At 42.8% G+C, this 25,293-nt stretch overlaps 1 protein-coding gene and 2 long non-coding RNA genes across 8 annotated transcripts in view; 2 read left to right on the top strand and 1 right to left on the bottom strand.

Annotated features, from left to right (window-relative positions):
• The window catches only part of NAB1 (NGFI-A binding protein 1), a 48,747-nt gene extending 46,703 nt beyond the window's left edge, over positions 1-2,044 (bottom strand). For both annotated transcript variants that reach the window (XM_055397352.2, XM_055397353.2), the window contains exon 1: positions 1,906-2,044. The gene's annotated coding sequence lies outside the window, so the exon portion shown is untranslated. The remainder of the gene's footprint in view (positions 1-1,905) is intronic.
• A 407-nt stretch (positions 2,045-2,451) lies between these two features.
• Positions 2,452-12,261, top strand: LOC129537684 (uncharacterized). 5 transcript variants are annotated; one of them, XR_008682080.2, is made up of 7 exons: positions 2,452-3,395; positions 3,778-3,878; positions 4,556-4,645; positions 6,581-6,694; positions 8,490-8,524; positions 10,097-10,365; positions 11,088-12,261. It is a non-coding gene; the product is annotated as an uncharacterized LOC129537684 (long non-coding RNA). The 5 variants fall into 5 exon arrangements; XR_008682077.2 differs by lacking the exon at positions 8,490-8,524 and having other exon boundaries at positions 2,454-3,395; XR_008682078.2 differs by lacking the exons at positions 6,581-6,694; positions 8,490-8,524 and having other exon boundaries at positions 2,456-3,395.
• Positions 12,262-18,552: 6,291 nt separating this feature from the next.
• LOC129537954 (uncharacterized) overlaps positions 18,553-25,293 on the top strand; it is a 38,596-nt gene continuing 31,855 nt past the window's right edge. The window contains exons 1-2 of the long non-coding RNA XR_008682134.2: positions 18,553-19,034; positions 19,462-19,541. This is a non-coding gene — a long non-coding RNA (uncharacterized LOC129537954). The remainder of the gene's footprint in view (positions 19,035-19,461; positions 19,542-25,293) is intronic.

Genomic DNA, 25,293 nt, shown 5'->3' with positions numbered 1-25,293 from the left:
CTACAGTATTCCTAAGGATTTCTGTCATGTTCCCTACACCCACAATTAGCAGGAAGAATGAAACAAAAATCTACAATTCCTCAATGTTTTTATTATTATCACTGACTTACTCACACGTAATAGGAAATCACCACAGCCAAGGAAAACAAAATTTTCCTAATACCAGACTGGCATATTAACTTTCGTGCAAGCTGCTAAAAATAATATATTTAAAACGAGAAACCTTCCAATGGTTCTTTGGAATTTTCTTTCATGACCTGATTTCCCAATAACTAATACCCAAACAGAAATAAAGTAGGCTGACCTTGCAGATATATATAAACTCTCAAAAGAATCCTGCTGCTCAATCACTCAGTCGTGTCCAACTCTTTGTGACCCCATGGACGGTAGCCACCAGGCTCCTCTGTCCGTGGGATTCTCGAGGCAAGAATACTGGAGTGGGTTGCCATTTCCTTCTCCAAAGAGAATCCTAACATGCACAATAATACCTACAAGGAGAATATAATTTTTAAAACTTAACGAAAAGACAGTATTAAATGTTTCAAGTACCGGAAAATGGAGGAAAAAGGACACCCCTGAATCTAAGAGACGCTTTTACTGGCCCTTAGGCTGGACTAGAGCAGCTTTTCAAGTCTTCTGGAAAACATCAGCTCCCATCCAAAATAGAGAAAGTAAATCCTATGCATCTTTTCTCCCACTATTCCTTCTTAAAACCCACACAAAAATTCCGACATGTCATAATCTGATATGGTTTACAGGGAAATTTTTCAAAAAAGTGAAAATCTAAGAAGGTATTTCATTGTGTGCACACTTCAACAAAACAGCCTAGCATTTCCTACGTGACTAATCTTTTTAAAATTCTGTTTCACTGTTCCTATGCAATCTAATATTATCTATTAAAACTGCCAAAATATTTTTAAACAAGATGTGAGTATTTCCCTCTCAGCTCTGATCTTTGCACTCCTTAAGTCTGCAGACATGTCACTGGCAAACCAATTGGTTGTGACAGGTTACTCCAAACCAACTCTTTCTGAAGGAAATTTTAAATTGACAGCTACCCCCAAATTTTTCCCTGCCTCCTGAATCTTTCTCAGTGAGGAATTAAGTATATGCAAGTCAAGGATTCCTCCAGATCACCTGCTGCAAAACTTGGTCTGCAGAACCTAAAATGCATATTCCAATTCAACTATCCTTTCGCCCAAAATCTTACAAAATTCAGGCTCACTCGAAGTGTCCTTTCACATCTTGAGCCTTGTGAACTGCGAAGCTGCAGTCCCAAAGCATCTGACTGCACTCGCAACGTTTCTCCATAAATAAGGTCACAGACTTCTGCATCCAAGGCTTGTAAGTCCCACATGTGTTGGCAAATTCCATACTCGGCCTTAGCGAGCACAAATGAGTCTCTCGCTTCCCTCTCACCTCGGCGCCAAGTTTCTGCAAGCCACTTTCAAGCAAAACTCTCCTTCCGCCTTTAAAAAGAAAACGACTACATACCGAAGGAGCGGATACTCAGGACGAAAATTAAGACTCTAAAGTAAACAAACCAACAAAAAGAGTCTGCCTCTGCGGAAAGAGGCTGCAAAACTCCGGGGCCGGCGCGCGCTGCCACCGCGCACCCCCCACGAGCGCCCCGCGCCGCGCGCGGCGGCCACAGCCGGGTCGGAAGAGTGGGCGCGCACCCCGGCGCTCCGGGAGCGGAGCGCACAGCCCGGCCCCGCGGCCCGCCTCGCCCTCTCCTCGCTGCCCCTGCGCACCGACTCTCTCCGGGAATCGCCCACGAGAGCCCGAGGCCGGCCTCTGCTTCCGGCGGCGGCCGCGCGCCCCCCGAGTGCCGGCGCTGCGCCGCCCCAGGTGCGCCCGGGCACTGAGGCGGCCGGCGCCCGGCGGACGCTCGTCGGTACGTACGCGGCCAGCGGCTGCAGCGGTCTCGGCGCGCTCTCCCCAGAGGACGCCTCGGCCCCAGCTCCGAAGACGCGGCCCCCGGCTCGGCCTCCTCAGGCGGCTGCGGCGGCCGGGACGCCCCCGCTCCCATCGAGGGGGGAAGGGAAGCTGGTGGGCGCGCCCTCCCTACGCCCCCCCTCCAGCTCGGGCCCGCCGCTCCTTCCCGCCCGCCAGCCCCGACGGCACTCGCGCGGCCGCGGCGGCGGCGGCGGCGGCTCCTCCCGACGCGGGCGCGCGGGCGGCTGAGGCGGCGGCGCCTCCCCCGCCGCGCCCTCCCCCTGCTCCGCGCCGCGCCGCGCCCCTCTCCGCGCGCGCCGCACGCTCCCCTCCCCCGCCGCGCCGTCCCCCTGCTCCCCGCCCCGCCCCGCGCGCGCCGCAGCCTCCCCTCCCCCGGCCGCCTCCGCCGCCGCCCCCGCCGCGCGCTGTCACGCTGGGAGATTCCGCTCTTGCTCCATGCGCCGCTCCGGCTCCCGCCCCCGCGCGGCCGAGTGACGCAGATCCCGGCGTGGGCCGCGCGGCGGGGGCGGGGGCGGCGGCCGCCGCGGTCCGGGCCCGGCCTCTTCCCGCCGCCCCCGCCCCGCGGAACCCGGAGGCCGGCCCGTTCGCGCGGCAGCTGGGAGGAACCAAGCGGGCGCCCGGCGCGGGGCGCGCGGCGGGGGAAGAAAACGGGGGTGGCGGGCAGGGAAACGGGAGGCCTGCCAGCTGCCGGGTGAACTGGGAAGGTTTGCAATTTTAGAAAAAATGGTGTAATGTGTGAGGTTCCCGATATAGTATTTCAAAGCGCTCGCCCCGCCGATCCAGCAGCCCCCGGGAGGCTGACTTGGAACACGGCACGCTCGGCCCACTGACCCGGGCGGCCCGCCCCCGCCGCCGCCCCCGGGGCCCGCGGAAGCTGGCTGCGGCCGCGAAGCCGGGGCGGAGGGGAGGCTGGCAGGTGCGCGGGGCTGGAGGAGAGGCTGGCAGTCCCTGTGGGTCTCTGCTTCGCCCATCTTGCCCCCTCCCCACCACCGCCCTGGCCTAGGAAGGTGGGAAGGAATGGGAACCCACGGATCCGAAGTGCGGCTTTGACAACTGTCTGGCTTGTTGGGTAGCTTCATTCCAGCCTTGTCAACTGTCCTGAAAACCTGCTTGTTATTTCACTGGTTAATATTTTCTATTTCCATGGTGTAAAAATCCGACGGCGCTAGAACAGCCCTGGGATGTGTTAAAATTGAGCTCCCAGGGCACGCTGTAGAATTTTTAAATTTGGTTTGCGTGAACTTTTTCTAACCAAAGTATTAAAACACCTCCAAAAATGTACTTAAAACCGTTGCCAAGAAATTAGGAAATTTATTTTAGAATCTCTTTTTCCTTTCTTTGCAAAAATGGGGCAAGGAAAGAATTCCTCGAATTTTAGGATTGTGTTCTTGAAGGCTAGAGAGCGTTTAGTAAATATAAAACGACTGCAAATACAGGTAAAATTACGTTTTAATGTTCATATACAAACTCGGTTTTATAGGAGGCCATTCCCACATCCTGGCTGGCCTCCCAGAGTGTGCCTACTTTGCTGATGGCTATACAAGGCATTCTTTGAGATGGGAAATTCTTCATACCACATCTTTATGTTGCAGCAATGGATGGGCTGATAACATTGAACGAAAAAGACCTTATTAAAGTACTGAACCTTTTTCTTTTTGCAAAAGCATGTTATAGGAATGAGTAATGTCACAATGGAATATATATAATTAAATCTCCTGTGTTAGTGGAATGTTCTGTCAGGAATAGTTGTGTTACTGTATCATATGAATAACCATGCTTCCTTGACTTTTTCTTCAATTGAAAAATCACTACTGGAAGTGTGTCTTAGCCTCATTGTCTCAGATTTGCAGTTTTGGACCCTGTTCTAAAGAGAAAGTTAACTTGGGTTGTAATAAAAACAACTTCTTGGAAAGACACAGGTAAAGATATAGGTTAAATTTGTTCAGTTTTCAAATGAACAAATGAAATATGCATGATTATTTTCTTCCAGTTCCTCTCTGGAATCTTGATGTTTTGCACACATTAATGGTTCTGAACAGCTCGAGAAAAATAATTTACTTCCGTAAAGGTGTACAATCAGTGATTCATCAGTCATGAAATGAGTAGTCTTACCTGAACAGTTGAGCCTCCCAGTAGAATTGTTTCCAGAGTTGGAAGAAATGACATGAACTCCTCTTCCCAAACTTGTATCTCTGGCCAGCATAGAATACAGTGCTGAAAAGGAAATGTGTCTGGGCAGATACATTTTCTTCTGACTTGTAACTGGTTATGTCTACAGTTAAACATGGAAGTCTCTTGTTTGTTTTCTGAGCACATTTAGATAGTATGTTCTTCCCACATTAAGAATGGCATTTTTGGCCCACTTTGCATTGCTTTAAACACCCATGATGCTGAGGGAAATGGTGGGAGGAAGGAAAATGAAGAAAAGAAAATATTTTAAGCTTTTAGCATCCAATTCTGTATGTCTGTATGACAACACTGTAGTTAATATGGCTGTTCAAAAAGAGAGTTGAGACATTCACCTGTATCTGAGACAACTCAGATAAAGAAGCATTGATTCTAAATAAATTCATTTCCTTACCATTTTCTTTGCTAGTGCCACCTTGACATCTCCCTCACAAAACACAGTCTCCTGCCATGCCCAGGCCCTGGTGGTTTGTTAAGGAAAAGCATTCCATCCCATAAGGTAACAATTCTGGTTTTGGATTATTCTATATTCCATTGTATTCTGGTTTCATATTATTCTGTATTCCATTCTATTCTGTAAGTATATTTTACACATCTGTTGAATTCAGTAAATGTATGTTTAATAGGATCTTAAAAGTGATTATTAGAATGATTAGTGCATTTGCAAAAATAAGGAACTTTTGGACAAAAAAATATTTCTGCATTGTGAAACTAAAATAAAGTTTTGAATAAAAAATGATGTAGAAAGTTGGTGGTGGTTCTGACATTAGAATGAAAATTTTCCTGGAAGAGCATTACTCGATTGCTTTTAGAAAGATTCCTTTAAAATGCTTCAGTGATTCAAAACAAAAGAACAAATGATTTTAGAGGTTCTTAGAGGAGAGAAGGAAGAACATGGCTTGTGACCGGTAAGATCTGAGATATTGTATAATTTTATCCTCTTTCTTCTGTGGCTGCCTTAGAACAATTCCCTTGTTGTTTAGTTGCTCAGTCATGTCCTACTCTTTTGCAACCACATGGACTGTAGTCCACCAGGCTCCTCTGTCCAAGGGATTTCCCAGACAGGAACACTGGAGTGGGTTGCCATTTCCTTCTCAGGGGGCTCTTTTGAGGTCAAACCCTCACCTCCTGCACTGCAGGTAGATTCTTCCCCTCTTACCCCGGGAAGCCCGGAACCACTCTACACCTAACTGATTTTCTCTGTATGGCGGTGGCCCTGCAGTTAACTGAGTCGTGCGTAATAGTCATGTTATCAGAAATTTAATTTAAATTTCCCTTATTTTTCAGTGTGACATTTAAAGTTTTGGATGTGTATGTTGATTAAATTGGTGTTTTTAGTGTGTAGAGGTTTGAATGTTTTAAAATATATGAAGATTATAAACAAGTTTTTTAAAGGTATGCTAATATATAACTGATTATTTCAAGAGTCATGACTTTAAAGACACTTGCTCTTCTTAAAAATAAACAAATCTTCATTACAGGCCAATATAGAATTTTAAGACGTAAAGGACTGTGAAGTTCACCTACTTCAACCACCTTTGTACATTCAAAATATTTTCCAATAATTTTCAGAAATTCAACATACAACTAGTTTAGTTTCCAATAAGTTGGTTACTTCGAACTCATATTACAATTCTTGTTGGAAAAGAAAAGAAAATTATAGATTCCCAGGATGGGCTATAAGTCCTTATAGAATGCAAATGAAAACATCCAATTACAGACTTAGTGGGGAGCCAAGTAGGATCTTGGCAGTCATCTAATCCGATTAACTTCTACAGATAAGGACAGTTATGCTATACATTGCTAATATAAAGAGCAGAAAAATACTGATATAATATTAGGCAGTAGATACAACCAAACATTTAATTGAGTAATTCTGGTTTTATTAACTATGCTCCAATATGAAAATTTAAAAAACTTGTATTCAGGGACAATAGTCCTCACATTTTACAAATAAAGAATTTTGGAATGTGAGAGGAAAAAAGCATTAAATGTTAATAAAAGGTAAAAGCTTGTCTTTAAGACAGAAGATAATGTAAATGAAAACTTTTGAAAAGATATCTACAGAGAATTTATGGACATTTTATAGGGAATAGTGCCCTGTTTTTCTTCCTCCCCCATCCTCTCTGGTAGCATCCTCTCATTTCTTCCCACCTTTTCCCCATTTTCGGGCTTCCCAATGGCCTAGCTGGTAAAGAATCTGGCTGCAATGCCAGAGACTTGGGTTCAGTCCCTGGGTCGGGAAGATCCCCTGGAGAAGGAAATGGCTACCCATTCCAGTATTCTTGCCTGGAGGGTTTCATGGACAGAGGAGCCTGGCAGGCTACAGTCCATGGGGTTGCAAAGAGGTGGACACAACTGAGCGACTAACGCTTCTTTCTGGCCTTCATTGTGTAGGCCCTGTATAGTTAACTGTTCCATGACACTGTTTCAGGCCTCATCACACTACCTGCTGTCCACTCATTCCTGGCTGCTACAGACCGAATGTTTGTGTCCTTACCATATTCATATATTGAAATGCCATCCTCCAGAGTGATGCTATTAGAAGGTGAGCCACGGGGAGATGATTAGGTCACAAGGGTGAGGCCCTCATGAATGGGATTAGTGTTCTTATAAACAAGACTGCTGAGCACTCTCTTGACCCTTCCATTATGTGAGGGCATAGTGAGAAGACAACCATATATGAACCAGAAAGTGGCCCGTCACCACACACGGAATCATCTGCCAGTGTCGTGATCCTGTGTTTCCCAGTTTCCAGACTGTGAGAAATAAATGTTTGTTTTTTAAGTCAGCATATCTATGGTACTTTTTGTCATAGCAGCCTGAATGGACTAAGGCTGCTGCTGCTGCTGCTAAATCACTTCAGTCGTGTCCGACTCTGTGTGACCCCATAGACGGACGCCCACCAGGCTCCCCCGTCCCTGGGATTCTCCAGGCAAGAACACTGGAGTGGGTTGCCGTTTCCTTCTCCAATGTGTGAAAGTGGAAAGTGAAAGTGAAGTCACTCAGTCGTGTCCGACCCTTAGCAACTCCACGGACTGCAGCCTACCAGGCTCCTCCGTCCATGGGATTTTCTAGGCAAGAACACTGGAGTGGCTTGCCATTGCCTTCTCCGATGGACTAAGGCACTGGCCATTAATAACTCTCAGCTAACTCCACAAGACAAAGTGGAGAGTAGGTAAAAAAAATACTCTGCTCAGCCTCTGAAGTTAATGCAGACCATCTTCCGTTTGCACGCTTCATTCTCGTTCTTGTTCCTCACAATCCCGTGTTTGGCTTTTACTCTTCACCCCGTTTGCCGAGATTGACGGCAAGTCTGTGCGCACTCTCCCACCTTGTCTCTGCGCTCGCCTCGTCAGGTCTACGCTGTGCAGGTGACCCACCCACCAGTCCAAGACCCCCTGTTAAAGCATTCACCATGACAGTGGATGGAAGACTTTGTTTGTTCCCTTTACAAAGGTGTATGACTTGTTAACCTAGACGTGGAGTAAAGAATAGGAAAAGATCACGTCAAGAAAGAGAACTTTCTTGAAGGAAATGGGCAAGCGTTGAAAGAAAGTGGGAGGAGATGAGACAAAAAGAAGGTTAGTGCACTTGTGAGAAGTTAACTAAAGAGGACATAACTCTTGGAAGAAGTGAAAAACCAAGGAAAAAGTACCCAAATCCATAACTCTTCTGAAGGAGAAAAAGAAGAGACAGAAAAGTGATCACCCCAACATAAATTCCTCTAAGCTCACCACAAAGGTGTGCTCTTGACCTGGGACGGATGGCAGTGATGGATGGAGTATTGGGGATAGATCTGCAGGAAGAGGGGGCAGACAAAGAGCCAGTGTCCTGCTCTCTTGACTTGCAGAGAGCCTGTACGTTTGTTCCCTTTCAGTTGGATTAGAAGAGGTGGTGAATGTATCAGACACAAGTGTGTATCAGGTAGAAGTGCATATCAGGAAGAGGAAACAAAAGCAGAATGGGTTCAAAAAACACCCTCTGCGCCAAGTGCTTTCACTACACTGTAGTTCAGATATGAGGAAATCGAGTGTGTTAATATTAATGAGTTGGGCTAATTGTCACAACAGATTACTCAACACTGCCTTCTAGGAGCAGACGCTTGGAAAAGACAATGCATGGATTGTACAGTAAGAGATTTAGAACTATTGACAGAAAAGTAAATCATGTTCACGTACAATTGCCATGTTACAGTTTGGATTTTATTGTTGTCTTACTGGGATTTATATATCATGACTCATCTGCCTGCCCAGGATTGGCAGTAGTATATGGGAGTCAAGAATGTTAAAGACTTTGACTTCTTAGTAATAGAAACTAGCGCTGCCTTTTTTTTTTTTCAGCTTGTACTGTAACAGCAGTCTCATAGCGACAGAGTGTGAGTTTTTTCCGACCATAAATATATTTCTTAAATAAAATTTTCTGAATACTTCTGGTATTGGTAAGTTTAGGCGTTCTTATGTAAATTGCTGGTCAAAAGGTAAACAAACATTAGAAGAGTAACTTGGCAAATTGAGCCAAAAGTTTCAAAGTATTTATACAAGTAGATCCAACAGATTCATTTCTAGGGTATTATCCAACTTTATAAACATTTAATAAGATATTTATCACAACTTTATTTACAAAATTGAAAAACCAAGACACTTGAGATGATGAATTGGTTAAATTATAGTACATCGATGTGATGGAATACATTTAATTAATATTTAATAACCTTGGGAAATGATCATGACACAATAGTAGCAGTCAAAATAGGACAAGACTGAACAAATTATAATCACTTTAGCTAAATATGAAAGGAAATTTATGAAATCTTAGCAGCAGTTATCTCTTGATGACAGTGTTATAGATCATTTTTTATCCTTTTAATCAAAACGTTCAACATTAAGCATACATTAATTTTAAGAATCAGAGGGAACGTTGGAATGTTATTTGTTTAAAAAAGATCTTGCTTCAAAAGCAGTTTACAGTGAAATAAAAACGATAACAAAATTCTATGTTTATCTTTTTGAAAAGAGCAACAAAAATTAGGAACTGATTCAGTGAATATGTATGTATGGCGCTTTTTGTATTCTTTGTATGATATTAGTTATCTATGCTGAACTGAATATTGAGAACCTACCATGTGTGAGATGTGAACGTATGATATATATTCTGAGCCCCTGGGGAAGCCCAGTCTGGGGTGGGGTGTGTGTGTGGTGGTTTAGTCGCCAAGTTGTGCCCAACTCTTGTGACCCCCTGAACTGTAGCCTGCCGGGCTCCTCTGTCCGTGGGATTCTCCAGGCAGGAATACTGGAGTGGGTTGACATTCCCTTCTCCAGGGGATCTTCCAGACCCAGGGATCAAATCGAACCCAGTCTCCTGCATTGCAGGCAGATTCTTTACCAACTGAACTACAGGGGAAGCCATGCACGCACACACACACACACACCATTTATATATTCATAACATTAGGAGCAGCTTTAATCTGATGTTACAGTCACACCTCTTTTCTTTTTCTGATTAATCATTAAGGCAGGTATAAACTTGTATCTGAAACTCCAATACTTTGGCCACCTCATGCGACTAGTTGACTCACTGGAAAAGAGTCTGATGCTGGGAGGGATTGGGGGCGGGAGGAGAAGGGGACAACAGAGAATGAGATGGCTGGATGGCATCACCGGCTCAATGGACATGAGTTTAAGTGAACTCCGGGAGTTGGTGATGGACAGGGAGGCCTGGGGTGCTGTGATTCATGGGGTCACGGAGAGTTGGACACGACTGAGCGACTGAACTGAACTGAATTGAACTGAACTGAACTGAAACTTGTATCTTCTTGAAGGTGCCCCTACTCCAGGAACTTCTGGGACTTTTGTCATTCTTCCACTGGGCTTCCCCAGCCAAACGGACAAAATTGGTTTCTGGGTAGCCTCTGGTGTTCCCGTGTGTCACTGCCCCTGTTTTGTTGCAGTGAACTGGGCCCTCCAGCCACAGTACTGGTGCAGTACTGCTGAGACCCTTCTGCAGACTGTGTGGTCCTTCAGGGGAGGAAAGAGGAGCCCAGTCTCCCTAAGTCTGCCGTTCGCAGGACTCCACTCTTAATTTCACAAGCAACCATCTCCCAAGAGTGCTGCCTCCACACTGACCTTGACCTTCTCCATGCTCAAAGCCACTCCTACTCCCATCCCAGAGGTCAAACGCAGTGTTGGCTCCCTTTCGGACTACATTCTGATATAACAGGTATGAATTTTGTCTTGCAGTATCTTTTCTGGATTATATGCACTTTGAGTCATTCTTCTCACGTCTGTCCTTCCAGCATCTCAGTTTGCCTCACAGTCCAGGTTCATTTGCGTAAGGACTGTTTACATTGCTGAGAAGGTTCCCGTGGCAGGCTGCCCAGATGCTTACGATCCAGATCCTCTGCACGCCAGGGCAGCTGCACAAGGCCCCTCCGTGTCCCTCGTGGTCGCCTTCCGCTCCTCCTCACACATAGTGTGGATGGGTAGGAGTTTTGAAGAACTGAATGCTCCACCTTCCCTGTATGCTAAGGTCGAGAAATAGGCAGGTTACTTATAAGGTGGCATTTTTCACACAAGAATGGACGCGCAGAAGCAGATGGACAGTGGGAGGGCGATTAGAGGCAGGACAAGATGTTGTAAAGAAGTCAGAGTAGTCTGGGCTTTCCACGCGGCACGGCAGTCTGACAGCTAGGTGTCTTGTCCAAGGAAGAAAGGAAGACCCGGGTGAGTCAGGTTTCCTGCTGCCGCCTGGAGCAGCATGGCGGCTCCTTTCTCTGCATGGCCTACCCCACCCTGAGGTCTCGACATCTTTCTGGCTCCCCCACTTGCCCCACTTTGCATTTCATTCCTCTTCCTTCGCTTGCTTTCACCACCACCACCCCCAACCCCCTCTCAGGCTCTCGGGGTTCTCCTGAGGTCTGACCTTGGTTTGTTCCCTGACAGGTGGATGGCTCGGTGGCTATAGAATCTGCCCGCAATGCTGGAGATGCAGGAGATGCGGGTTTGAGCATCCCTTGGGCTGCAAGGAGATCAAACCAATCAGTCCCAAAGGAAATCAACCCTGAATATTCACTGGAAGGATTGATGCTGAAGCTGAAGCTCCAGTACTTTGGCCACCTGACATAAAGAGCCAACTCATTGAAAAAGACCCTGATTCTGGGAAAGACTGAGGGCGGAGGAGAAGGGGTGACAGAGGATGAGATGTTTGGATGGCATCATCGACTCAATGAACATGAGTTTGAGCAAACTCCAGGAGATGGTGAAGGGCAGGGAAGCCTGGCATGCTGCAGTTCATGGGGTTGCAAAGAGTCAGACACAACTGAGCAATTGAACGACAATAGCAAAGAAAGAATATAATCTAATGCAGATATACCTGGAGGCATTAATTGTGCAGTGTGCTACTTTTCCAAAGATGTGCATACCTGGAAATTGAGCAACAGTTGATCACCTACTGAAGCCTGTGCTATATACCAAAGAGAATTTTAAAAATATGTAAATAAACCTCTGCCCTAATTCCTGGTCTAAGAAGGGGAATAGACATGTAAAAGAATAGTCGTTCTGCCTTGTAAGATGTTCTCAGTCACACAGTGGAAGGAGTGAGGTTCTGCCTTGGCTGAGGCACAGGGGTGAAAGTCAGGAGACGCTTACATGAAAGGGACAGTTGAGCAGGTCTTGAAGGACGAATTTAATAGAAAGACTCAGCAAGTACAGGCACTCCCCAGCAAGTACTGAGGCGGAGAAACAGCAGGAAACAAGAGCAATGAATTAGGGCAGTAATTGTACAATGAAACCTAACCGATTGCAAATGACTTCAGAATGAAAAGCGAAGAGGGCAGAGGCAGAAGATGAGGTTGCAAAGGACAGATTAGGCAGCATCCTCACGTGATACTCTAAGCAGTGTGCCCTGTATCCTGTTGCTGTAGTCCTCATCTTCACTGAGTACAAGAATCTAACTAGGAGTGCTCACCTTTGGAAGAGTAGTTCCAGTTAGGGAAGAGGGAGGTGATTGGAAAGGGAGCCTTGCACTTCTGAAGTTCTGGCGAGGCTGTCTTTCTTGTTTTAGGCTGTGGTTATATGGCTGTTTACTTTGTAATTATTTGTTAAATCATTAAATATTTATGATTTCAGTACTTAATGTGAGCTATCCATCTCAATTGTAAAAGAGTTTTCTTTTTCATCAAACTGGGTAATTTGTTGAAAACACAGGTTCTAGGGCTTCACAGTCTGAGTGTAAGGCCTGGGACTCAGGAATCTGCATTTTTTGAGCAGTTAGTTTAGAGCATCCGAAGCCAAAAGGGACCCCTCGACCACACTTTGAGAACACTGCTGGGGCTCTTGTGAAGTCATCCAAAAGGTTTAAGCAAGAAATGAAGAGTACCGATTGACCTGTCCGAATGGCTGGATTAGGGAGAGGAGTAAGTTGAGGATGGCTTCTATCTTGTACCCAATAGTATTTGTAGGTCCTATATCCCATTCCCTTTGTGGTTTTGAAAAAAATGTGACAAATAAGGTGATGATTCAATGGCAAGCCACTCCAGTACTCTTGCCTAGAAAATCCCATGGATGGAGGAGCCTGGTAGGCTGCAGTCCATGGGGTCGCTAAGGGTCGGACACGACTGAGCGACTTCACTTTTCACTTTCACACGTTGGAGAAGGAAATGGCAACCCACTCCAGTGTTCTTGCCTGGAGAATCCCAGGGACGGGGGAGCCTGGTGGGCTTCCGTCTATGGGCTCACACAGAGTCGGACACGACTGAAGTGACTTAGCAGCAGCAGTAGCAGCAGCAACTGTATTTTTGGAGAGTTTATTGGGGAGTTCCTTAAATATGAAAAAATTTTGACCCCAGTACAGTTAATTTCTAATAGTCAAATTTAAGGTATGGAACAAGCCCCTCGGGGGGGAGCAAGGAACAACTTTCTAGAATTTTTTAAATGAGTGTGTTCCCAGCCTATGAGTAATAGTTGTCCAGCTACTGACCCACCAGCATTATGTCATGTACTTAGCAATGACTGATTTGCATGGATGCTGCTAAATTCTTTTTCTTGTGCCCCTTTATAACCAGAGGGTTATTTTTGTGATATAGAACAGCCAACATGGTATTCTTCCAAACCCTAATCCCTATGGGGGAAAAAAAAGACAAATTCTGTTGCAGAGTTGTTTTTCCTTTGGTATTCACAGAATTGGAAAAATAAAGAGGAAACTTTACTTGGCCTTAAACGAAGGATAGGAAAGTCCAAAAATATGACACAAAATGTGTCCAGACTTTTTTTCTCATGAGGAAATGCCATAAGGCTTTTAAATCGCCAGAATTATTACTTGTAACCAGAGTTTGTCTGTTGATTCATTAGATCAGCAAAGTGTATAAGTCTGACAATGCCAAGTGTTGGCTAGGATTAAGAGCATAGGGACTCATATTCTTCTGGTAAGGGTATAAATTGATACAATCATCTTGGAGAGAAGTTTGGCAATGTTTAATCAAGTTAAAGGTGTGCAAATTCTTTGACCCAGAATTTGCACTCCCAGGTGTAATTCTCAGAGCAACTCTCTTACATGTGCCCAGGGATAATCACAGCATCACTGGGTGCTGTACTTAAAAACTAGAAACAACCTACATTATATCAATAAGATAATTTATGAACACGTTATGATATATTCATACAGTGGATATAGCTGTGAAAATAAATAGATCTACAACTCTTCCATGGGAGAATGTCACAAAAATGATGTTGGATGAATGAGCAAGTGGCAGATAAATGTGTGCAAGGTGATGCCATTTATTATCCAGGCTAAAAACTTGTAAATATTGTTGTTGTGTGGGGAATTACCTTGCTACAATGGAAGCCTGTAAGTATAACATCAGGCAAGCTGTCCAAGAGCTCACAAAACAAGGGCTTACAGACCAAAATGAGATGCTTGAATCACATGGCTTATTAAATCAATTGAAAACACACAGCAAGAAGCAAGGTGAAAGAGATGGAGTAGGTTAGCACATTTTAGGTATGGTGTAGGAGTCTCATAAGATGACACTACCTGAATACTCAGTCCTGTCCATATCTTCTTTGATAAGGGTATGGACCAGAGTTGAGATTTGAACAAAGTGACCCAGTTCATAGAAGGTGCCTGGAGTCAAAACGCACACTTGCTGCACAGGTTTGGGAGCAAGTGCTTCTGGCTGACAGCTGCAGTGTAATTAGCCTGATGAGCAGTTACGGATTTAATCTTGCATCCATTGTGCGGAGGAGGTGAGGAGCCAATGGTCAGCTGGATTAAAACCTTGTAAACAGTGAATGCCTCATGTGCCCCCTGTATCTTAAGTGTGTCATGGGTATTTGATGATTCACGGCCTCACACGTATTTAGTGTTTTGTGACTATTATTTCTTGCTCTTTCCATCTGTTTCCAAGTACGTTCGTTATAGTTCATTATTTAAGCGCTATACTTACTTTATGTATACCCAATGGCAAGCCACTCCAGTACTATTGCCTAGAAAATCCCATGGATGGAGGAGCCTGGTAGGCTGCAGTCCGTGGGGTCGCTAAGGGTCGGAGGCGACTGAGCGACTTCACTTTCACTTTTCACTTTCCACTTTCACACATTGGAGAAGGAAATGGCAACCCACTCCAGTGTTCTTGCCTGGAGAATCCCAGGGATGGGGGAGCCTGGTGGGCTTCCGTCTATGGGGTCACACAGAGTCGGACACGACTGAAGTGACTTAGCAGCAGCAGCAGCAGCAGCAACATCTCAAGTTACTGACTAATCTTACATATTTTGTAAAATTTGCCTGGCTCATAAGCTATTTGCTTTAATTCTTCATTAACTTTTCTCCCTGTGCATTCATTTCTCTTATTTTCTAAAGCAGAATTGAATATTCTGTTAACTGAAATACAATTAACATATAATATTACATAGTGTACTGTAACAGGCATACTACATAGTGATTTGACATTTGCATGCATTACAAAATGATCCCCTTGTTAAGTCTAGTAGCTATCTGTTTCCATATGAAGTTATTTCAGTATTATTGACCGTATTCCTTATGCTGTATATTACATCTCTGTGACTTACTTATTTTAGAGCTAGAGGCTTTTGCCGCTTAATCCCCTTCACCTGTGTTGCCCACCTCCCCTCCCTTCTGGCAATCATCTAGTTTGTTCTCTGTATCTATGAGTCCGTTTTCAGTTTGTTTGTTTTGTTTTTTAGATTACACATAAACATGAGATCATACAGTATTTCCTTTTCTCTGACTTATGTCACTTAGTGTGGTACCATCTAGATTCATCCATGTTGTCACAGATGATTTCATTTTTTATGGCTAAGTAGTATTCCACTGTATACTTACCACATCTTTATCCATTCATTGTCAATGGATACTTAGGTTGCTTTCATATCTTGACTGTTGCAAATGATGCTGCTGTAAACATTAGTGTGTATGTTTCTTACAGAATTAGTATTTTTGTTTTCTTTGTTTTTCTTATAGAGTTAGTATTTTTGTTTTCTTTGGTTTTTTGTTTTCTTTGTTTTTCTTTGTTTTTTTTTTTTTTTAGTATTTTTTTGTTCTAGGTGGTTTTCTTTGGGTAAATACCCAGAATTGGAGTTGCTGGATTGTATGGTAGTTTTATTTTTTATTTTTTTGAGGAAACTCCTTACCGTGTTCCATAGTGGCTGCACCAACTTACAAGCCCACCAACAGCACACAGGGTTTCCCTTTTCTCCACATCCTCATCAGCGCTTGTTATTTGTGTTCTTTTTAACGATAGCCATTCTGACAGGTGTGAGGTGGTATCTCATTTTGGTTTTGATTTGCATTTCCCTGATCATTACTGATATTGAGCATCTTTTCGGGTGACTGTTGGCCATCTGTATGTCTTCTCTGGAAAAATGTCAGCTCAGGTCTTTTGCCTAGTCTGGTGCTTGTTCTCTAATGTTGAGTTGTCTGAGTTATTTAAGATGTTAACCCCTTACTGGACATAGTGTTTGCAGTCATCTTGTCCTGTTCAGTAGGCTACCTCTTCGTTTTGTGGTGGTTTCCTTCACTTGCCAAAGACTGTTAATTTGATGTAGCCCTTGGGGCCCAGCCACCCTGGCCCGATTCTGTCCATTAGGGGAAGATGGTTGCCTGCTGGGGAGTATGTGAAGGACTTGAACAGAACTGTAGCTCCAGATCCCTAGGTCAAGGCCTCACTGTGGCTGGGCAGGGGCCAAAACCAGCAAAGGCACTATTGCAGAATGGACTATGTACGAGTGAAAAAATTTAGAGTTTTCCCTCTAGACTTCGCACTGGAAACACAGTTCACCCTTGTCTTCCTTTGGACTAAGTCCTGAGGTCTCAGACAATTTGAGGAGAGTCTATGTTAAACCCTCTGCTGAGAGAGCAAGTAAAGGTCTAAAAAAAATTATTATAAAAGTAAAGATATGACTCTAGCAATAAAATGGCTTTGTGGGTTAGGTCAGAAAATATTCATCTGTATTATGCAAATATTATGTATTAATTTATACATAATTTATTAATTATGTTAATTGATAGATGTTACTAACATCAGTAAGTTAATGAATAATAACATATTAATATTCATATGTTATTCATAACATTCATATTCATGTTATTCATAACATATTCATATGTTATTCATAATGTGTTAATTTATAGTCAGATGTTACTTTTATAAGTTCTATTCCAAACACCAAATTAACTTAAAAGTGTAACTAACATATGATCCTCAATGCATAATCAATATAAAAGTACATAAAAGTGGTAAAAATATTAATATGAAGATTTCTATACTTTAATCTTTGAAAATAACATATTATACCTGGACTTTGACAGTTTCTAGATGAATTTTGACAAATAGGACTTTGCTTTACTGTCAACATAGCCTGGTTAAAAAGTCCACCTTCATGTCGAAGTGGGTGGTTCTGTACAATCAGAGGAGGGGAGTTAAATTGCGTGTGATCTATTTCATCTGGTTGGATATTAAACATCTTGGAGGATGCTGTTTATTCCTCACCCAGAACTCTACAACACCCATCCAACATCTCTGAAAGAATTTTGGTCAAACCCTAAACATTCTTGAGATTTTTGTAGCTGATGCTCATGCTTGGCTTCTTGAAATATGAATCAGATAAAATCTGCAAACTGGGATTATCATTTCTTAACACCGAGGCGTTCACTGAAAACAGTGTTAAAAGAGAATGAATCCTTTCTCCAGTGTGCCTCAGGGAAATGTGGTAAACTTTCCTTTTAACTTATACTAGATCCAGAGCTCCTAGGAGGCAGGCCTTGTGTCTGAATGGTCTTCAAGCCTCCAACCTTCGACCTGGTATAGAGTCAACAGCAGCTGCCCAATAAATATTTGGTGAATTAAGTGGTTTTTTTGAGGAGGTGAGATCTGGTAGGTTATCACAGCTGCAAGTGATGCTCTGTATCATTCTTAACCAAAAATATACCTTTTTCTGTTTAGATATATTGTAGGATTACGTCTATACTGTAAAATTGTTGAGAGTTTGAATACTTGAATTTGATAAAAAGGACTATGATTGTGCTTTGTTGTCAGAAAACTTGTGGAGTCAATACTTTAGGAACAACTATTAACGCTGTGGAGCCTCGTGGTCTTCAGGCCATGGGGTCACCGAGAGTCAGACATGACTTAGTGACTAAACAACAACAGATCTAACATTGCATTTAAGAGAAGTGTGCCAAGGGTGGAGGCAGCCCTGCCTCCTGAGGCGCTAGAACCGAGAACCAGGGAGCTGGTGGGGAGTTGGGGAGCATGCTGTTCTCCTCTCTGCTTTTCTCTCCGTAGACTTCTCTTTCCTCTTTTTTTTGCAGGTATTTTTATGGACTCAGGGTGCACAGCCCCAAGCACTGTTGATCCACAGTTCCTTGGTGCATATTTTCTGTTAGAAAAACTAGGACAGACTGAGATGAACATTTTATCTTGATTTCAAACTCAAGTGAGGAAGACTGATCTGCCCAGCTCAGGCCAGATTATCACTCGTGTGATAACAGATTCAATAGAACTGATTTTATATTTTCGAAGGAAAAAATGTGAATCATGTATGTTGCTAGTTAGAACCATGTTACACTGCTGGGCTCTAACTTCTCAGAAGCCTGGGAGGTTTCCTTCCTTGAAGGGTGCAAACACAATGATAGATGTCCCCGGCACACATCGGGCCCGTCTCTCTGGGAACCTAGAACACATCCTTGACTTCTGTTCTCAGAGGGGACTGAGCCCGGGACGTCACAGCAGACGGTCAGCTGTCCCGGGGCGTTCCCCAGTCCATTCTTGATGGTTCAGAGTGAAGAGCCTGAAGAGTAAATAATCTTCAGAAATGCAGTGGTGTCGGAGGAGCTGGTCCACACTCGTGCCGTGATGCTCTGGTTTCAGTGACTCCCAGGAACAGTCCCAAAGGCGAGTGTGCAGCTGCCACGGGAGCAGCTGGTGGGCTCGGGGCTGGGCTGCGGGAGGCTGGGCCCTGGGAGGGGGCAGAGCGTGGGCGAGGGTGGCTGGAGGTGGCCCTGCTCGCTGCAGTCTGTTTTGCTCGGCTTGCTAGGTTGGCACATGGATTGAAAAATGTACGTCTGAATCTATTTCTGGCTTTTAAATGTGTGAAGGAAAAACGTTACTTTATTATTTTATTTTTGTCAAGTTAAAGACAGAGCCAGATGCCCGTGAAGCGTATGCATTCTATAAGGAGTTTCTGTTCTTTGGTGGAGCATCTTCAGAAGCAAAAATCAAAGGCAAATAGGTCATCTCCTTCCTCTTAAGTTTTCTAGAGGAAGACTGGCCAGAAAAAAAGAGTCAGCACTGGTAACTAATGGAGATGAACGAAATAAAGCCAGGGAAGATGTGGACATTTTTTTAGAGGAATTTTTAAAGGAAAAACAATGAAGTAAGTGTTGATGTAATATGAATACGTTATTATTCATTAAAATGCCAAAATATACTGCAGATACGAATAACCTTTTAAAATTTAGTGAGAAACATATGAACACTTATAGACATTCCCTCACCAGCGGGGTTTGGAAATCTTCAAAGCTTAATACCCTTTTGTGAATGGTCAGTCAGAGTAATTAGGAGTGAAAGAAATCTGGAAAAAAAACCAAAAACACATTAGCAATACAACAAATATATTCCTGGGAGAGGTTGTTATGTTAAATTCAACTGTAGTGTTTTGCAGTCAGAGAAAATTTTATAAAACAATATACTGTAGATGTGTGTTTACTCAAAGGATATTTTTAAGCACGTGCTATGTGCCAGGCACTGTGCTAAGCATGGGGAATATACTGGTAAATAAGCTGAATGCTCTCCCTACACAGGTATTCCTGCCTAAGTGTTGAGCTGACCAGAAAATCACCGTCACAATCACCAAATCAAATAGCTGCGTGCGACCTAAGAGGTGAGTTCGTTCTAACTTATTCTACACAGGAAACTGAGCCCCAAAATGAATAAGCCATGCTGTACTCTTGGCCTCTCTATTTTTGCTGTCAAAGGGAAGCATGTCTTGTCCCATAGGTCCTTCTAAAATGTTCAGAGTATATGTCAGGTAACAAATGGAGATATTGATCTATTTCAAAATACCCTTGATAGACTTTCAATATTCCTTTGACTTTCTGGAAATGAAACAAGAAATCAATTTTTTTTAAAGCCCAGGGTCCAGTTTTCGATATCTAATCCAGTTTCTTCAGGAAGTGTTAGCTATGTGATTTCTCTTACCATCAAAAACAGTGATAGAGTGTGATACTGACCATCTGTTTAGGAAATGGCAGATACACTCAGAAAATGCAGAGTAGCAGGAACTCAGAACCGTCATTGATTGGAGAGATTATCAGTCCAGGAAGATGACACTCGGGTCAGGTGCGGGGGAAGCGTGGTTAGATGGACCATTTGAACTGCATGCATACTGTCCTCTAGACTTGGTTGTCGGACCTGCACTTGTACAGCACTATTAGCGCAGTGCTTGCCACCCAAAAGGATGTTGTGACAGTTGCTAAAGTCAGTGCTATTAAGCAGTCTGAGCAATTCAAAAGAAGGGTGCTGAATAACCACCCAAAATCACTGTACAGGCACACCTCCTTTTTTATATTCCTAAGACTCTTGAGAGTCCCTTGGACTGCAAGGAGATCTAACCAGTCTATCCTAAAGGAGATCAGTCCTGAGTGTTCATTGGAAGGACTGATTTTGAAACTGAAACTCCAGTGCTTTGGCCACCTGATGCGAAGAGCTGACTCATCTGAAAAGATGCTGGGAAAGATTGAGGGCGGGAGGAGACGGGGACGACAGAGGATGAGATGGCTGGATGGCATCACCGACTCGATGGACATGAGTCTGGGTAAACTCCAGGAGTTGGTGGTGGACAGGGAGGGCTGGTGTACTGTCCATGGGGTCACAAAGAGTCAGACACGACTGAACGACTGAACTGAACTCTTAATTTGGTGATATAAAGGGGTATTCCTCAAAATATGCTTGAATGTCTGTGCGTTTCATTCCATTTGTTATTCATTATAACTTTTACATTGATTGTTATTACTCAGTTCAGTTCAGTCGTTCAGTCGTGTCTGACTCTTTGCGACCCCGTGGACTACAGCACACCAGGCTTCCCTGTCCATCACCAACTCCCGGAATTTACTCAAACTCATGTCCATTGAGTTGGTGATGCCATCCAACCATCTCATCCTCTGTCGTCCCTGTCTCCTCCTGCCTTCAATCTTTCCCAGCATCAGGGTCTTTTCAGATGAGTCAGTTCTTCACGTCAGGTGGTCAAAGTTTTGGAGTTTCAGCTTCAGCATCAGTCCTTCCAAGGAATATTCAGGACTGATTTTCTTTAGTATGGACTGGTTGGATCTCCTTGCAGTCCAAGGGACTCTCAAGAGTCTTCAGCACCACAGTTCAAAAGCGTCAATTCTTCAGTGCTCAGCTTTCTTTATGGTCCAACTCTCACATCCATACATAATTACTGGAAAAACCATAGCTTTGACTAGATGGACCTTTGTTGGCAAAGTAATGTCTCTGATGTTTAATATGCTGTCTAGGTTGGTCATAACTTTTCTTCCAAGAAGCAAGCGTCTTTTAATTTCATGGCTGCAGTCACCATTATAATTAACCTGGCACTGCTGCTGCTGCTGCTGCTAAGTGGCTTCAGTCATGTCCGACTCTGTGCGACCCCATAGACGGCAGCCCACCAGGCTCCCCCGTCCCTGGGATTCTCCAAGCAAGAACCCCATAGACGGCAGCCCACCAGGGTCCCCTGTCCCTGGGATTCTCCAGGCAAGAACACTGGAGTGGGTTGCCATTTCCTTCTCCAATGCGTGAAAGTGAAAGTGAGGTCGCTCAGTCATGTCCTAAAGGGAACCTATTCTCTCGAGGCCCCTGTGCTTGTTAATCTGTAGCTAAAATGAATTGGGTCACGATTTCCTAGTTGAATCCAGATCATTTGGCCAGGGAGTCTGATATGTTGGAAACACATGTTTGAGAATCTATTTGGCTGGATGACTTGGACTGAAACCTCAATATTAAAAAAGAAAGAATGAAAGAAAGAAAAAGCACAACTAAATACAATCTAATAAGTCTAAATACCTGACAGCATTGAAGCTGTCAAGGATGATGGTGACCTAACCATCACAGATTAGTATCTATGCAGCTCTCTTTATTTTTCTTCTTCCCTCCTTCCCTCCCTTCCTTACCTCCTTTCATCCTTTCTCTCTTTTTTCTTTCTTTTTTATAGTAGGTTTATTGAGATGTAATGCACATAACAAAAAATTTACCCTTTCAGAGCATACAATTCCCTGTTTATACAGTATATACAGTGTTTATACAAAATATACAGTGTTTTCAGTATATTCACAAAGTTGTACAATTGTCAGCCAAAATTCCAGAACATTTTTATCAGCCCCAAGAGACCCCATACCCATTAACAGTCACTTCCCAGTGTCCCTTCTTCAAACAACTACTAATTAAATTCCTATCCCTGATTTGCCTACTCAGGATGTTTTATATAAATGGAATAAGACAAGAAGTGGCCTTCACTGTCTGGCTTCTTTCACTCAGAATAATGCTTTCAAGTTTCATTCATATTCATTCTTTTTACAGCCAAATAATATTCCATTTATGGATATGCTATATTTTGCTTAACCATTCTTCAGGACATTTAGGTCATTTCCACTTTTAGCTATTATGAATATTAGTGTACAGGTTTTTGTGTGAATGTGTATTTTCAACTGGAATTGCCAGATTATATAGATAAGTCTTATCTTTAATTTTTTGAGGAACTATCTTTCAAAAGACTGCATCATTTTACATTTCCACTCACAGAGAATAAGGGTTCTAATTTTTCCACATCCTTGCTGGTACTTGTGACTGTCCAAATTTTTGATTATAGCCATCTTAGTGAGTCTGAAGTGATTTCTCATTATGATTTTGATTTGCATTTCCTTAGTGACAAATGTTGTTGAGCATCTTCTCATGCATTTGTTGGTCACTTTTATATCTTCTCTGAAGAAAGTCCTTTGCCTGTTTTTAATCGGGTTATTTATTTTTATTGTTAAATGTTAAGAATTCTTTATGTATTCTGGTACAAGTCCCTTAACAGATAAGTGAGTTACAAATATTTTGTTCCATTCCATGTGTTGTCTTTTTACTTTGTTGAAAGTGAAGCACAAAATGTTTACTTTTGATGATGTCAAATTTATCTTCTTTTGCTGCTGTTTGTGCTTTGGGGTGTCATCTTTAAGAAACTATTGCCCAATCTATGATCACAAAGACTTGTTCCTATATTTTCTTCTAAGAATTTTGTAATTTTAACTTTTATATTTAGGTCTTTGATTTGTTCTGAGGTGATGATTTTATATAATGCGAGGTCAGAATCCATCTTCATTCTTCTTTTGTATGTAGATATCTGGTTGTTCCTTTGAATTGTCTTGGTTAGCTCCTTTGTAGAAAATCAGTTGACCATGCATATGAGGGTTTGTTTTGTTCCGTTGATCTAAATGTCTATCCTTATGCCACTATCACACTGTCTTGATTGCTATAACTTTGTAATAAGTTTTCAAATGGGAGGAGTGTGAGAAAATGTCTGCAAAAAGTCCAGCTGAAATTTTGATATGTTATATCAAATCTGTAGATCAATTTAAGGAGTACCACCACTTTAGCAATATTAAGTCTTGAAATCCTTGAACCTAGGATGTCAATTCCATTTGTTTAGATCTTCTTTAATTTCTTAATTAAAGACAAATTAATTTCATTTCTTGCAGTGATGTTTTAAAAGTTTTCAGGGTACAAATCTTTTACTTATTTTGTTAAATTTATTCCTATTTTATTCTTTTTTTATGTTAATGTAAATGAAATTTTCCTAGTTTCACGGTGTTCATTGCCAGTGTATAGAAATATACTGACATTTGTATATTGATCTTGTATCCCATAACCTTGTATTGTTTGTTAGTTCTAGTGTTTTATTTTAGAAACTTCCTTAGGATTTTCTGTATACAAGACCACGTCGTTTTTCTTTTCAACTTAGATGCCTTCTGTTTCTTCCTCTTGCCTAATTTTCCTGTCTCCAGTACAGTATTGAACACACGTGGTAAGAATGGGCATCCTTGTCATTTCCTAATCTTAGGGTGAACACATCTGGTCTTTCACCATCATGTATGGTATTAGTTGCAGATTTTTTGTAGTTGACCCTTATCAGGTTCAGGAAGTTCCCTGTGTAGCTCTCTTTTAATGCCATTGATGGGCAGGACTGAATAGTTAAAACTAATGAGATCTATCTTTTGGGACTCTATGTCCTTTTTAATGGTGTAATAAGATATGGAAACAGTGCCCACTAGAGCCAAGTTATCTTTCTTTTTTTCCCCCTGGAAAAGGCTGCATGTTGCAGAAGGAACTTTTCTATATTTCAGTTTTCCTGTCCCCTAACCCAGGGGTCCCCAACCCCCAAGGCATGAACTGGTGCCGGTTCATTGTCTGTTAAGACCTGGGCCACACAGCAGGAGTTGAGTGGTTGGCAAAACTGAAGCTGTTTCCCCCATCTATACCCACCTGCAGTCTGTGGAAAATTGTCTTCCACGAAATCGGTCGTTTGTACCAAAAAGATTGGGGATTGCTGCCCTAAGCATCTTCCTTAACCTCCTACTGCGTGAGAGCAAACAACTGATTGTGGCAAGTAAATATCATCGCTTCTGTCCATACTCTCCTTATGCTTGTAGGACACTGTGTATTTGTACCCACATTTCAATAGCAGACATTCTGTGGATGATATATAAAATAAACTGCAGAAAAGTCAGTAAAGTATCAACTCCAGAAAACCATCTCAACAAACTTCTAAGGAAACAAGATATTATCAAATCCAACTGAAAGTTTAGGTCTCATGGGATCTGGCAAATTAGGATTTGCTTTGCATCCTGGAAAAAGAATTGCTGATTTGATGATGATTATGACCATGATAAAGGTGATGATGCTGCTGCAGCACCAATTTACTGTATAAGAACTACCAGGTGCTAAGTGGTACCTTTAACAAGCTGAAGCCCAAGAGCCAATGCAGCACTGGCCACCCAGGTAAAAGCAATCACAGCCAGGGAAGACCTGGTATGGCAGAATTAATTGAATGACTTTGGTTCTATTCTCTGTTTTCTAACTTCCTGTTGACTATTAGATGGCCATTTTCCCTAGCTATCAATGCTGATCTCTCACTGTCAACTTTTAGCTCTGTGCCTTTAGCTGTTTATAATGTATAGAGACAGTAAGTACTGCCCTTGGCTACCCTGTGAACCTCTCCCTGAAATGGCAGAATAAAAACACCACATGTCTCCTGTTTTTGGAACTGACCCTGCAGCACCCTAGGTTTGACTTTGCTTAGCTTTGCATTATTTCTGTATGACAGTTACAATCTGAAAAGCAAACCATAACATCAAAAAATATTTTATGGTCCACATCATGTGCTTTCAGAGCCAAGTAACAAAAGTGTTGCACTCTTTAAGTCTTAATAACAAGACCAGTTCTGCTCTTTAAATTGGGAGCCAGCTTTGCTGCCTCTGAAGAAGAGAGATTATTTCTTGCTCATTTTCATTCTTTTTTAAAGCATTCTCATGTATTTAATTTATTTTTATCATGTTGGATTGTAGTTGATTTGCAATGTTGTGTTATGCTTATTTCCATTC

This window comes from Moschus berezovskii, chromosome 2 (assembly GCF_049115385.1).
Source record: "Moschus berezovskii isolate FMDL1 chromosome 2, NW_MosBer_1.0, whole genome shotgun sequence".
In the NCBI taxonomy this organism is placed as follows: Eukaryota; Metazoa; Chordata; class Mammalia; order Artiodactyla; family Moschidae; genus Moschus; species Moschus berezovskii.
The sequence above is the reverse complement of the archived record's forward strand: the minus strand, read 5'-3'. Positions and strand labels throughout refer to the sequence as shown.